This window comes from Hyaena hyaena, unplaced genomic scaffold (assembly GCF_003009895.1).
Source record: "Hyaena hyaena isolate Hyena2069 unplaced genomic scaffold, ASM300989v1 scaffold_257, whole genome shotgun sequence".
Taxonomy (NCBI): domain Eukaryota; kingdom Metazoa; phylum Chordata; class Mammalia; order Carnivora; family Hyaenidae; genus Hyaena; species Hyaena hyaena.
The window spans coordinates 2,308,602-2,321,164 of record NW_024080889.1 but is presented as its reverse complement, the minus strand read 5'-3'; the positions used below and the strand labels follow the sequence as shown (position 1 = coordinate 2,321,164).

At 41.5% G+C, this 12,563-nt stretch overlaps 1 long non-coding RNA gene across 2 annotated transcripts; it reads left to right on the top strand.

Annotated features, from left to right (window-relative positions):
- Nucleotides 1-6,172: 6,172 nt before the first annotated feature.
- On the top strand, nucleotides 6,173-9,246 carry LOC120240635. Of its 2 annotated transcripts, XR_005530671.1 has the most exons (4): nucleotides 6,173-6,235; nucleotides 6,598-6,670; nucleotides 7,799-7,890; nucleotides 8,863-9,246. It is a non-coding gene; the product is annotated as an uncharacterized LOC120240635 (long non-coding RNA). The 2 variants fall into 2 exon arrangements; XR_005530670.1 differs by lacking the exon at nucleotides 6,598-6,670.
- Nucleotides 9,247-12,563: the final 3,317 nt, after the last annotated feature.

Genomic DNA, 12,563 nt, shown 5'->3' with positions numbered 1-12,563 from the left:
TGATCTCCTTATTTGTTGCAAATAAAGTTTCTTTTGATACAACAACTCTTCCAGGTATAGTCTCCACCTGTAACTCACCAAGGATCGAACTTATGTTAGTTTGGTTACAAAAGTCCAGGGAACCTAAGAGCTTCTCCCAGCCTTCTCCTATATATCAGGTTGTGGGGAGTGAGACACAATGGTTCTTATCAAGACAAGACATATTCATTCATTCATTCATTCATTCACTCAACAAGTATTTACTGAACACTGACTTCAAGTAAAAACTTTTCAAGGGACTAGAGATTCGGCAGTGAACAAACTGGATCATACTATGGTAAAATTCACCAGCATTTGAGCTTTGCCCATGCCCATAGAGCTTCTAATCCATCTTTCAGTTGCCACCCCTTTTTAAATCTTTTTCTTTTATATAAAATGTAACCCATTCTTATAAAGAAACAACATTTCCAGCATCCCAAGAGCAGCCTTAAAACCTCTCACCCTTATGATTCTTGCATCTAACATTCTCCTCTCCTTAGAGGTAACCATTATCCTGACTTGTGAAATCACTGTCTTGCTTTGTTTGGTACTTTTCTCACCTACATATACCAACCTAAATTAATTTAGTCTTCCCTGTTTTGTAACTTTATGTAAATATAATCACACATTAGGTAATTTTTTTGTCACTTGGTGCTTTCAATGGGCAATATGTTAAGATTCATGCATATTTTGTGAGTATATGGAATATACTTTGGTATATTCCATATATATGGAGTATATGGAGTATATTTTGTGAGTATATGTGGAATAGCATTTCACCATGCAGATATGCCACATGTGAGATATCCATTCCACAGCTGGTGAACATTTGCGGTGTTTCCAGCTTGAGGCTATGGTAAAAAATATGCTGCTGTGAGCATGCTTGCTCATGCCTCCTGGTGCACTTCGGTGTGAGTTTCTGTGGGGTATATACCCAGAAGAGTGATTGCTGGGTCACAGCATAAGAATAACCACAACTGTATTACATAATGCCAAACTGGTTTTCAAAGTTGTCCCAATTGACATGCTGACTTAACAGTTGGAGAGCATTTCTATTACTCCATATCCTTGCCAACACTAAATATTATCAGACTTTTTAAAAAGTTTATTTGAGAGAAAGTGTGTGTGTGTGTGTGTGTGTGTGTGTGTGTGTGAGTGAGTGAATGAGCAGAGGAGGGCAGAGAGAGAGGGAGAGAATCCCAAGCAAGCTCCATACCTTCAGCATAACTCATGAATTGTGAGATCATGACCTGAGCCAAAATCAAGAGTCAGATGCTTCACTAAACTGGGCCACTCAGGTGCCACAATGGATTTTATCAGACTTAAATTCTTGCTTATCTGGTATGTGTGTTAAGAGTCATCTCATTTAATTTTCAGCACCATATGTCTGATTACAAATGAAATTCAGCTTTTCATATGAGTTTTGGTCATTAGATTTCCTTCTCTGTGAATTGCCTATTTAATTAAGTCTTTTGACCATTTGTTTACCAGGCTGAAGTGACCCTTGCCCCTCCAGATCCACTCACAACTTCTTCACTGTGCTGCATGAGGCTGGCCCGGATGGAGCAGCAAGGAGCTCCCGATCCTCTGACTTCAGCCAGTGGGGAGCATTGGAGGGATGCAGCAGAGGGAAGTTGGGGTACTTAGTTCCCCAATTCTCTCTCTGCAGAGTCACTCGGGGCCAAGACCACAGTTCTTGGCAGGCAGCTGTCTCTAATAACTCTTTCCATTTCTGTGTTCTAAGAGCTGTTACTTCTCCATGTCCTTATGGACTTAGAGGGACAATTTGTGGTGTCCCTACACCCTACTCTCAACTCTGTAAACTGTCCGTTTATAAGGCTCTTCACAAATTTACCAATATGAATTTGCCAGTTCTGTCCCAACATAGATGACTATCATTTTATAAGGAATTTTCAGGTGTTCTTTATTGTGTTTTGGATTTACTCTTTTTTGGTTACATGTGTACAAATATCTTGTCCCACTCAAACTCTTTTCTTCATAGGGGCTTGGAAAAAAGCTATTATAAAATAAAACACAGATATAGAAAATTACATAAAGTAAGGAAGAGCTTAATGGATGGTTTTGAGGCAAACGTCCTCATGAACACCATCAAGGTCAAGTAATAGAATTTTACCAGCTAACTCAAAAGCCCTCCATGTACTCTGTCTCAATCAGTCTCTTCCTTCCCATCTCAAAGTAACTGTTATCTTTAATTTTTATAGTTATCACTCCCTTGCCTTTTTAATAATTTTATCACTTACGATGAAACCCTAAATAATACAGATTAGTTTTGCCAGTTTCATAACTCTTTATAATCTAAATTCTTTCCCTCCTCCCCTACCTTTATACATGTAATTTATTCATGGAAGGGCCTATGTTGTTTGGCTTTTAAGTGATGTAAGTCTGGCTTTTACCTGCTTCCTCATGTACAGGTAAATATGTTACTTTGTCCTCTGTATTTCATTGAAATTGGTAGTTGAATCAAGGGGCTTTATCAAATTCAGGTTAAAAATTTTTTTTTTTAAATTTAAGGGGTGGTGTATTCTTTCAACAGAAGGCACATAATGTCTGATTTTCTCTCCTTTTGACGTGAGCACATTTTCCAGCTCACATAGAAAGACAAGATGTATTTTTCATTTCTTCCCCCTATTTACCAGTTTTCAAGATAATGAGTTTTCTGGGGCACCTGGGTGGCTCAGTTAGTTAAGTGACTTCAGCTCAGGTCATGATCTCACAGTTTGTGCCCCATGTAGGGCTCTATGCTGACAGCTCAGAGCCTGGAGCCTGCTTCGGATTCTGTCTCTCATTCTCTCTCTGTCCCTACCTCACTTGTGCTCTGTCTCTGTCTCTCAAAAATAAATAAATGTTAAAAAATTTTTTTATGGGGTCTGTGGGCTCAGTCGGTTAAACGTCCGACTTCAGCTCAGGTCGTGATCTCACAGTTAAGTGGGTTCGAGCCCCATGTCGGGCTCTGTGCTGACAGCCAGCTCAGAGCCTGGAGCCTGTTTCAGATTCTGTATCTCCCTCTCTCTCTGCCCCTCCCCTGCTCATGCTGTGTGTGTGTGTCTCTCTCTCAGAAGTAAATAAAACATTTTTAAAAAATTTTAAAAATTTAAAGATAATGAATTTGCTAAGATAATGAAGTTTCCTATTGTTCTACAAAAGTGGGATAGTTTTGTTTTGTTTTTTAAATGAACTAATAATGTACTTAAACATATTTGCTGTTTTCCAGTCATTATTGTTGTTATCCCACTGAAGCTCAAATTGTCCCTGTGTAACTATTGGTGTGATAAGTTGACTCCTGAGTCCTTTTGACTGGTTCCTAGCAGTATTTAATAGCATTCTTTTCTGTGGTATGACAGATGTTCCCAGCCCATCTACTTCATTTCCTGCCTCCACCCCAGGATTGCCATTTCTCTAAAAAGGACTGATTGCTCTTAGTAAGAAATGGTATTTCAAGACCACAATATAAGCACCAGGGATACTGTTACTGGGTCTGTCATTTTCTAGGTCTTTTTGGTGGGGGGAAAAATCCACACTAGATGCTCTTTATCAGGTTTGCTAATAGTTTGCTGAGAGGCTTTATTTTTTTGTTTTGTTTTAATGATGAATAGGTATTGAATTTTTGTCAGTGCTTTCTCTGCATTCATGAAGAGGATCGTACAGATTATCTTTTTTATTCTACTAATACAGTGAATTATACTGATTTCAAATGTTAAAAACCAAGTTTGCATTCCAGGCATATACCTGACTTGATCAAAACAGCTCATCTTTTTTATACAGCACTGTGTTTGATTTGCTAAACTCTCATTAGGGATATTTATGTCTGTATTCAAAAGACATATTGATCTGTAGTTTTCTTTCCTTAAATATCTTTGTGTTGGTTTTGTTAGTTAGTTTGTTTGTTTTGAAATCAGAGTAATATTAGCGGCATGAATGAATGGAGAAATATTGCTTCCACTTCTACTTTCTAATGCAGTTGGTGGACAGCTGGTATTATCTCTTCCTGATATGTTTGATAGGATTCACCAGTGAAACCACCCCAGCCTACAGTGGTTTTGTGGCAAGGTTTTTAACTACGAATTTGATTTCTTTAATAAGATACAGAACTAGTTGTGTGATCCAGTTTTCTCTTAAGCTTTGGTAGTTTATGTTTTTCATAAAATTTTTGGATTTCATCTAGCTTGTCAAATTTATTGACATAAAGTGTTCCATAATATCTCCTTATTATCCTTTATTATTTTAAGAATCTGTCCTCATATACTCTTCTTCAGTCCTGATACTGATAGTTTGTATCCTCTCAACTTTTCTTTTTCTGATGAGGCTAGCCAGAGGTTTATCAATTTTACTGATTCTTTTCAAAGGACCAGCTTTAGGAAACAAAAAGATTATTCAGTTGGTTAGTATACACCACCACCAACTGAAAGAACATAGCTGGAATGCATCCTGAAGGACTAGTGTGATGGGGATTTGGCGGTAGCTGAGTATAAGACTGGATAAGGGAGGTTTTATCAATATGGAGTATTAACCTGTGACTTAGGATTTAGCAACCTCAGAAGACCCCTGAAGCCAGTCCTAATGTGCTGCTTATGGCTTCTTTAGTCTTGAGAAAACACACACACACAGGCACACACACATACACTGGCTTGAAGTAAATGAGGAAAGATGCTAGGACTACCCTGGGAGAGTATTGAAAAGGGCCAAAAGGTGTGAAGGAGTGATCAATGCCAAAATGGATATATTACAGAAATCTGAGAACCCGTCAACTGATTGTGTTACCTATGAGGGCCCTGAAGACTGCCTTCCTTAGTGCAGTAAGAAATGTGCCTGTGAAGGGGTCCCAGCATCCCTAAGTGTTCAGTGTTGGCTATCCTCTGTTGGCTGAGATAACAGTAGGGAACACTGCTATGAAACTGTCCCTAATATTAATGAGCATCACAGAATTCTGGAAGAACAGACCAGGTTTAACACTTGACTATTCAAAGTGAAGGTAGATGTCATTGCATAATGGGCAGCAAAACCACAGTGCTGACTACCTGGTCTTGACCCCCTGGAATTTGTGGCAAAGTAGTGACATGAATGGGCAGACAGTAACGGTTTTTATTGACTTAAGCAAAAAAGATTGAGAGCATCTATGCAGAAGGCTGATGTCAGCTGCCAGAAGGAAAAATCATGATTTTTCACCCAGTTTCCTGGCTTCAGCCAGTTCTCAAACCCAGAGCTCACTGATGAAAGTTGAAGCCACGTTCCCTTTAGGAAGGATCCCCATGCCACCACTGAAAGTGTTTACCCCAATCTTTCTCCAAAGGGACCCATGGCCATTTTCCAGAGTACTGAATACCAGAGAGTGAGGAGTACTCAGCTCTTTTGAGGGCTGCTAAATACCAGATCTGAACTGATGTATTTCCAGGAGACCCTAAATATCAACATGGCTTCTTAGAGTAGAGGCCTAGGGAAGCTAGGAATAAGTGGAGTTCTCATCCATTTCATGGTAAATCCATTGTAGTCATTTCCCAAGTACATGATTAAGATGGATATACTCAACAGTCTGCAGAAATATCTTGTTTATTTCATGATCTGTGAGCAAGAGTCATTATGGTGGGAAAGGGAGAGTTCATGCTCCCAAGATTGTATCCCACTCCAGCAAGATAATAAACCTAAAGCAATACTGCTTCTAGCGGAATGGCAGATCCCAAAAGATATAGTAGTCCTCATCATATTCCACTTTAAGTCACCATTCTGACCCCTGGAAAAAAGAGATCGCTGTGGAGGAAGATGGGTTACTGTAAACATAAGCAAATGATAGTCTAATAGTAGTTGTGCAAGTGTTTACTAGAACACATCAAAACAGCCTCTGGCATTCGGTATGGGCTACAGACCTGTTAACTGTATTCTTTTCATCCCCACCAAAGAAAAGTATCAGAAGCAAGTACATTCACTTAGGACAGCAATGCATATTCAGTCTTGCCTCATAGCTACATTAATGCTCTCATTCTCTGTTACAGTATAATCAGGAGGGGCCCTGAGTGTTTGCACAATCCATGGAATGTCACATTGGTCCACTATATTTGTGACATCACAGTAAACAGACACAGTAAACAGAAAATGTCAAGCAGTCTGAAAACCATGGTAATATACATATGCTGAAGTAGACTAGGCAGCCACAGTGGTTAGTTGTGTTGGGTGTTCAGGGAAAGGCTCTCTGAGGAGAATACATGTAAGTAGCAATCAGGGGAGGGAATAGCTAGTGTAAGAGCTGTAAATCCCAATGAATATAGCATTTTTGAGAAACAGGAAGGCCAATGTGGCTGGAGAACAGAGGACAAGGAGTGTGGGGGGTTAGTGAGTGTAGATGTTTGAGAGATGGTTAGGTTACCCACATCATGTAGGATCATGGGCCCCAAGCTAAGATGTGCAAATTGTAACTGACCCATTTGAAATTTCTTTTGATCTAAGCATAATGGGGAAAAAATGAAGGGCTTTCAGCAAGGAAATGATAATGTTTCAACTCTGTTCAGGCCGCTATAACAAAATGCCATAAACTGGGTAACTGATAAACAACAGATTTATTTCTAACAGTTCTAGAGGCTGGGAATCAAGATAAAGATTAACCTGAAGATCAAGATCAAGATGTTAGCATATTCAGGGACTGGTGAGAGCCTACTTCTCAGTTCATAGATAGGCTTTCTGGTGGTGTGCTTATGTGGTGGAAAGAGACAAAACAGCTCTGTGGGTCTCTTTTGAGAGGGCACTAATCCCACTCATGAGGGCTCTACCCTCAGGACCTAAGCACCTGCCAAAAGCCTCACCTCCTAACTCCATCCCATTGGGCATTAGGTTTCAACGTATGAATGTGGGGGGAACACATTCAGTCTGTGGCAGATGATAGGATTTATGGGTTTTTAAAAAATACTTAAAAAAAATCATCTCTACACCCCATATGAGGCTCAAACTCATGACCCTGAGATCAATGGTCAGATGCTCTACTGACTGAACCAGCCGGGTGCCCTGATTTATGTTTTTAACAAGAGCAGTTTGGCTGTGTGTGAAGAATGGATTGCAGGGGTGTGGAAGTGCAAGCAGGATCCTCTGGAAGGTTTTGCATTCACACAGGCTAGAGATATTGGCGCTTGCTCTGATGGCCATAGTGGAGACAGAGAGAGCTGGATGGACTAAGGGTATATTTTATAGGGGTATTACTATATTAGGTACCTTCATTAGGTATCAAAAAGGAAGCATCAGGTATAACAACATTTTTGGTCTGAGCAACCAGATGGTAGTGCCTTTTGGATGGATAAGGCAGATTGAAAGAGGAGGAAATTTGGGGCAGAGATAAATATGTGAAAATAAAAAATTCGAAGTTTGAAATGCTTGGTAATTGCCTCACTACATAAATCTGAATTTCTGGGATGGTGGTAGCCAGAAATGAGAATCTGGAATTGTTGGCCCAATTCATGGTGGGTGGTTTTTTTTTTTTTTGTTTTGTTTTTAAGGTGCCAAATGGTTTGTTTGTTTTTTTGTTTGTTTTCTTCCAAGATTTTATTTAAATTCAAGTTAGTTAACATACAGTGTAGTATTGGTTTCAGGAGTAGAATGCAGTGATTAATCACTTACATATAACACAGTGGTCATCACAAAAGCCCTCCTTAATGCCCATCACCCCTTTAGCCCATCCCCCTACCCACCTGCCCTCCATCAAGTCTGTTTGTTCTCTGTATTTAAGAGAGACTTATGGTTTGCCTCCCTCTCTGTTTTTATCTTATTTTATTCTCATTCACAGGTTTTATTCTCATTCATGAGGTTGAGGAACATCTAGACAGATGGAGATGGCACTCTGGTGTCAAAGTGTTTGGACTTTGAAGACAGACCGAAGTGAGTTTGAATCCTCTTTCTACCACTTATTAGGGAAGTGGCATTGGTTATGTCACTCTGTGTCTCCAGCTCCTCCTCTACAACACGGGGACTGCAGTACCTTCCTCTTCCTCTCAGGGGTGCTGGGAGGATTAAGAGCATATGCGAATCTCCTGGCATCAGTAGCAATAGGGTAGGGACACTGACACCACCATTCATCAGTGAAAGCAACTTGAACTACAGTCTTAGGGCCTAGGAGAAAACATGGCAATTTTACAGACCAAATCTTTGGAACATGAACTCATGTTCCATACTATTAAAAACAGTCTAGGTAAATGCTTATACCAGCCTGGACGAGGGTGGGGCAGGATGTAGAATCCTGAGGTAGGTAGTGCCACGTAGGAACGGTTCTGGGCAACTCATTCACACTTATTTCTAGTGGTTGGTAAAGCTACAAAACATCTTCGGCAGATGAACACATATGTGACCTTCTAGAATAAACATGGAGTTTGAAGTCAGGGTTCAAATCTCCAGTCTGTCTTGACCTTACCCTTAAGTGTGAACTTCAGTCAAGTGGGAGGGCTGCAGCAACACGGACTTCGCGTCTGGAACTTCACTGGCATGAGCAACCCACACTGGCTCCTTCGGGATCCACATATTTAATAAATACGTCAAATGCCATCCTTGTCATCTTTACTTTAATGCAGCTCGTCAGGAGCTTAGCATTGAGGAGCCCTTGAATTTGAAACTTACGGAGCAATTAAACTCCCTCCTGGGAGAATCAAGACTTGGAGACTGTCAGTGCATAGAGATGAGTAATTGCGCATTTGTCTGCCCCTCGCCAGAACAATGGAACACTCCACTGTTCCCCAGAGACTTATGCTGTACTTCAATGAGCCACATGGACCTTGCATATATGTAGTTAAATCTGGGAAACTACTCATCTAATAAACTTGGGGATCGGCTTATCTTCTGTCAATTTCTTTTCATTAGCCATCCTCACAGGAAAGCACTCAATGGCTGCCTGATGTGATTCCTCTCTACCTTATGGGAATGGTCAGTCATGCTGAAGCAACGATGGCCTTGCTGGTAGTCCAAGCACCGACACATCCATGCTGTCATGACAGTGTTTTGAGTAAGAAATGGCCGATCATATTATCCCCATCAGATCCTGGAGCTTAGAGAGATGAAGTGACATGCCCAAGGTCACAAGGAGGCTTTGTTTCTCTGCAAAGCCCAATCCTTAAAGGTAAGGGCTCTGGAATTAGGCACACCTGCATTCAAATCCCCGTTTGGACAGTTATAACCATGTGATTGACCTTAGAGGCTCTGCTCAATGTCCACCCTAATCCCCTTCCCCTCATTGCTGCGGGGAGCACTGCCCAACTTGTGACTGCCAGCACCTGGATTGATGTCCCCCTCCCCCGAGCCTGTTTCACTCCCCCCCCCCACCCCCAACAGCAGGTCAGAAGTGATGACAGGGAGAAGTGACAGGGCTCCTTGGGAGCAGCTTCAACCAAGACTGATTGGAGTTGGTGAAAACTACCCAGCTCCCTCATCCCTCATGTGGGATAATTCTGAAACGTGAGCACACTGGCTTCTCAAGTTTCCCCAGCATGATTAAGTTCTGCTTCTCCACAGTGGCAGCTTGCTTGGTAACAAACATGTCATTGGCTGTCTCACCTTCCTCATCTCATTTCCCCATTTCCTGACTCTTACCTTGAGATCTCTTTTTAATTTTTTTTAATGTTTATTCATTTTTGAGAGACAGGGAGAGACAGAGTGCGAGCAAGGAGGGGCAGAGAGAGAGGGAGACACAGAATCTGAAGCAGGCTCCAGGCTCTGAGCTGTCTGCACAGATTCCGATGTGGGGCTTGAACTCACCAACCGAGAGATCACGACCGGAGCCGAAGTCGGCTGATCAACTGACTGAACCACCCAGGTGCCCCAAGATCTCTTTAAATAAATCCACTGCACTTAAACCATTGTCTTAGGGTCTGTTTCTGGGGAACCTGAACCAAGACCATAACCTTTGACAGATCACTGAACTCCTCTGGAATCCTCAGTTTCCTCATCTGTAAAAAGAGTCTATATATTACTCAACCACCTCACAGGCTTGTAGGGAAGTTTGAAGGACATATTGCCTATGAAGGGTTTTGTACAGTTCTGTTAAAAATTTATAACAACAAAAAATTGGGAAGTGAGCAAAATGTCCAACAAGAAGGGAATGGGTAAATTAATTAGTTTTTATCTGAATGGAAGAATATTACATAATCAGTAAAAATTGATGTTTCCAAAGAATATTCAAAATATGGAGGATTGTACATGAAAATTATACATTACACAATCTGCTGGAAAGCTCAGTGGGGAAAATATATAAAACTATATGTATAAAATTATCTCAATTTTTAAAAATATATTAAAATACATTAGAAGTTATTTACCTCTTGGCAGTGGTGAGTTACTTTCTTTATGTTTTTTCCTATCTTTCAAATTTTAAAAATTTCTTTTTTTGAGTTCATTTATTTTGAGAGAGAGAGAAAGAGAGAGAGCATGAGCATGGGGAAGGAACAGAGGGAGAGACAATCCCAAGCAGGCTCCATGCTCAGCACAGAGGCAGACACAGGGCTCGAACTCACAACTGTGAGATCATGACCTGAGCCCAAATCAAGAGTCCGACACTTAACTGACTGAGGCACACAGGTGCCCCTCAAACTTAAAAATTTTCTAAGTAGACAATGTTATCAGGACAAATGAAATGTTAATTACAGAAATTGATTTTAACTTCAAGATTTCAACTATAATAAAAAACAAAGATGCCTAAAAACAAAATATGTATAAAACTCAAACACTTCGTTTTTGTTTTCCTTTTTCCCAGTCAAATGCACTAGTTATTAAAAGGCAATTCAGCTTTGGTGCAGTATCAACATGGACTGTTAGTAAGAGTAAGGCTTTGCAATGGCCTAATGAGTGTTTAAATCTCAAGTCCTTTGAGTCAAAGCCTCAGGCTTCCGGGTCTTCCTGGGCTCTCCCCATTTTGATCCTGCTCTGAGATTATTTTTCTTCACAATTTCAGTTCAGCTCTTCTCCTGCCTTCCACTTGTGCTGTAGAGTCTAAGCTGAAGTACAAGTTTGGGGCAACTCTATTAACAGACCAGCATCAATGACCTGTTTGGCCCCATTTGCTAGAGCCAGCTCTAGATTAATTTCTTATGATGACTTCTTGCCTTACCTGGCCCTGCCCCATGTCGAGCACCCTTGCACACCAAACTCCATCTACACCCAACCTTCCACAACCTCCATTTATCCCCCACATCTGTAGGCAGAACTTATTCTTACAAAGGAGAAAATTGGTCCACCATCCATACATCCGTCCAACCATCTACCTAATCCTTTCATCTTTCCACTCAGCAAATAATCACTGAGTGTGCTCCTCTGTGCAAGCACCGTGCTAGATTCTTGGGATGTGGAGTCAACTCAGACCCTGTCCCTACCCAACTCCCCAGCCATGAGATAGCAAAGACAAGGTGTTCATGCCTCACTTGTCTTTCCTGGGCCAGTGTGTAGTAGATGCTTGTACTGTCTTGTCCCACAACTCCTCAGCCCATCTGATTTCAGTGCAGCCATAGTGGACAGTTCTGTGCACTTGGCCAGCATCTCTTTTTTTAAGCTTATTTATTTTTGAGGGGAGTGATAGGGTGGAGAGAGAGGGAGACACAGAATCTGAAGCAGGGTCCAGGCTCTGAGCTGTCAGCACAGAGCCCGACACGGGGTTCGAACTAACCTCAGAAATGTGAGATCATGACCTGAGCCAAAGTCGGACGCTTAACTAACTGAGCCACCCAGGCGCCCCAAGGAGGAGTCATTTAACACCATTTCTAAGGTCCCTAGAGGGACTGGGTACCCTTTCCCCTCACTGGTAATTAGCCTACTAACACACCCTTTACTGCATTCTCTCCCTGTTCTGTCTCATTTTGCCTTTTCCTTACTTCTGCTTCCTGGGATCAGCTGGCAAGTAAACTGCTTGTTCTCAGTGGCTTGTCCTAGTCTCTGCTTTTGGAAGAGCCCAAAACTAAGGCACCATGGTAGAGATTACTAATGAATATATGAATGAATAAACAATGATATTATAATGAGGGGGAAGGAGGACGCTGCTGGAGGTGGACAAATGACCACCAGCTGAGACCCCGTTACCCCACCATCCACTTATAATGATAGACCATAGCTTCCAAGTATATGTGCCAGGGTGGTTGCTTGATTGACCACCTTAGAAATACTGAGCATATGAATAATGTGAATGTGGCAAATAATAATAGCTATCCTTGAAGCCACACTTCCATTCGCTAGGGGCTTTGTTCACATCATGTTATTTATTCTTCACAAACCTCCTGTGACCCAGGCATTAATTAATCCTATTTTATAAGTAAAGAAACTGAAGTTCATAGAGGTGGCTCAAGGTCACATGGTGGCGGAGCTGATCTCAGCTGGGTCTGTCAGACACCAGAGTCTACACTCTTGTACCCACCTCTGCACAGGTCTATTACAACACCCAGTCGGGGTCCCAATATTCAAGTTGCTTGGCAAGCAGCTTAAAATGTACACCCTTGAAATCAGGGTGTGCCTTCTCCCTGGGTCTAGGGCCCCCACAGCAGGTCTGTGCAGTGAGTGTAGTAAAGAATGCACAAGTCTGTTAC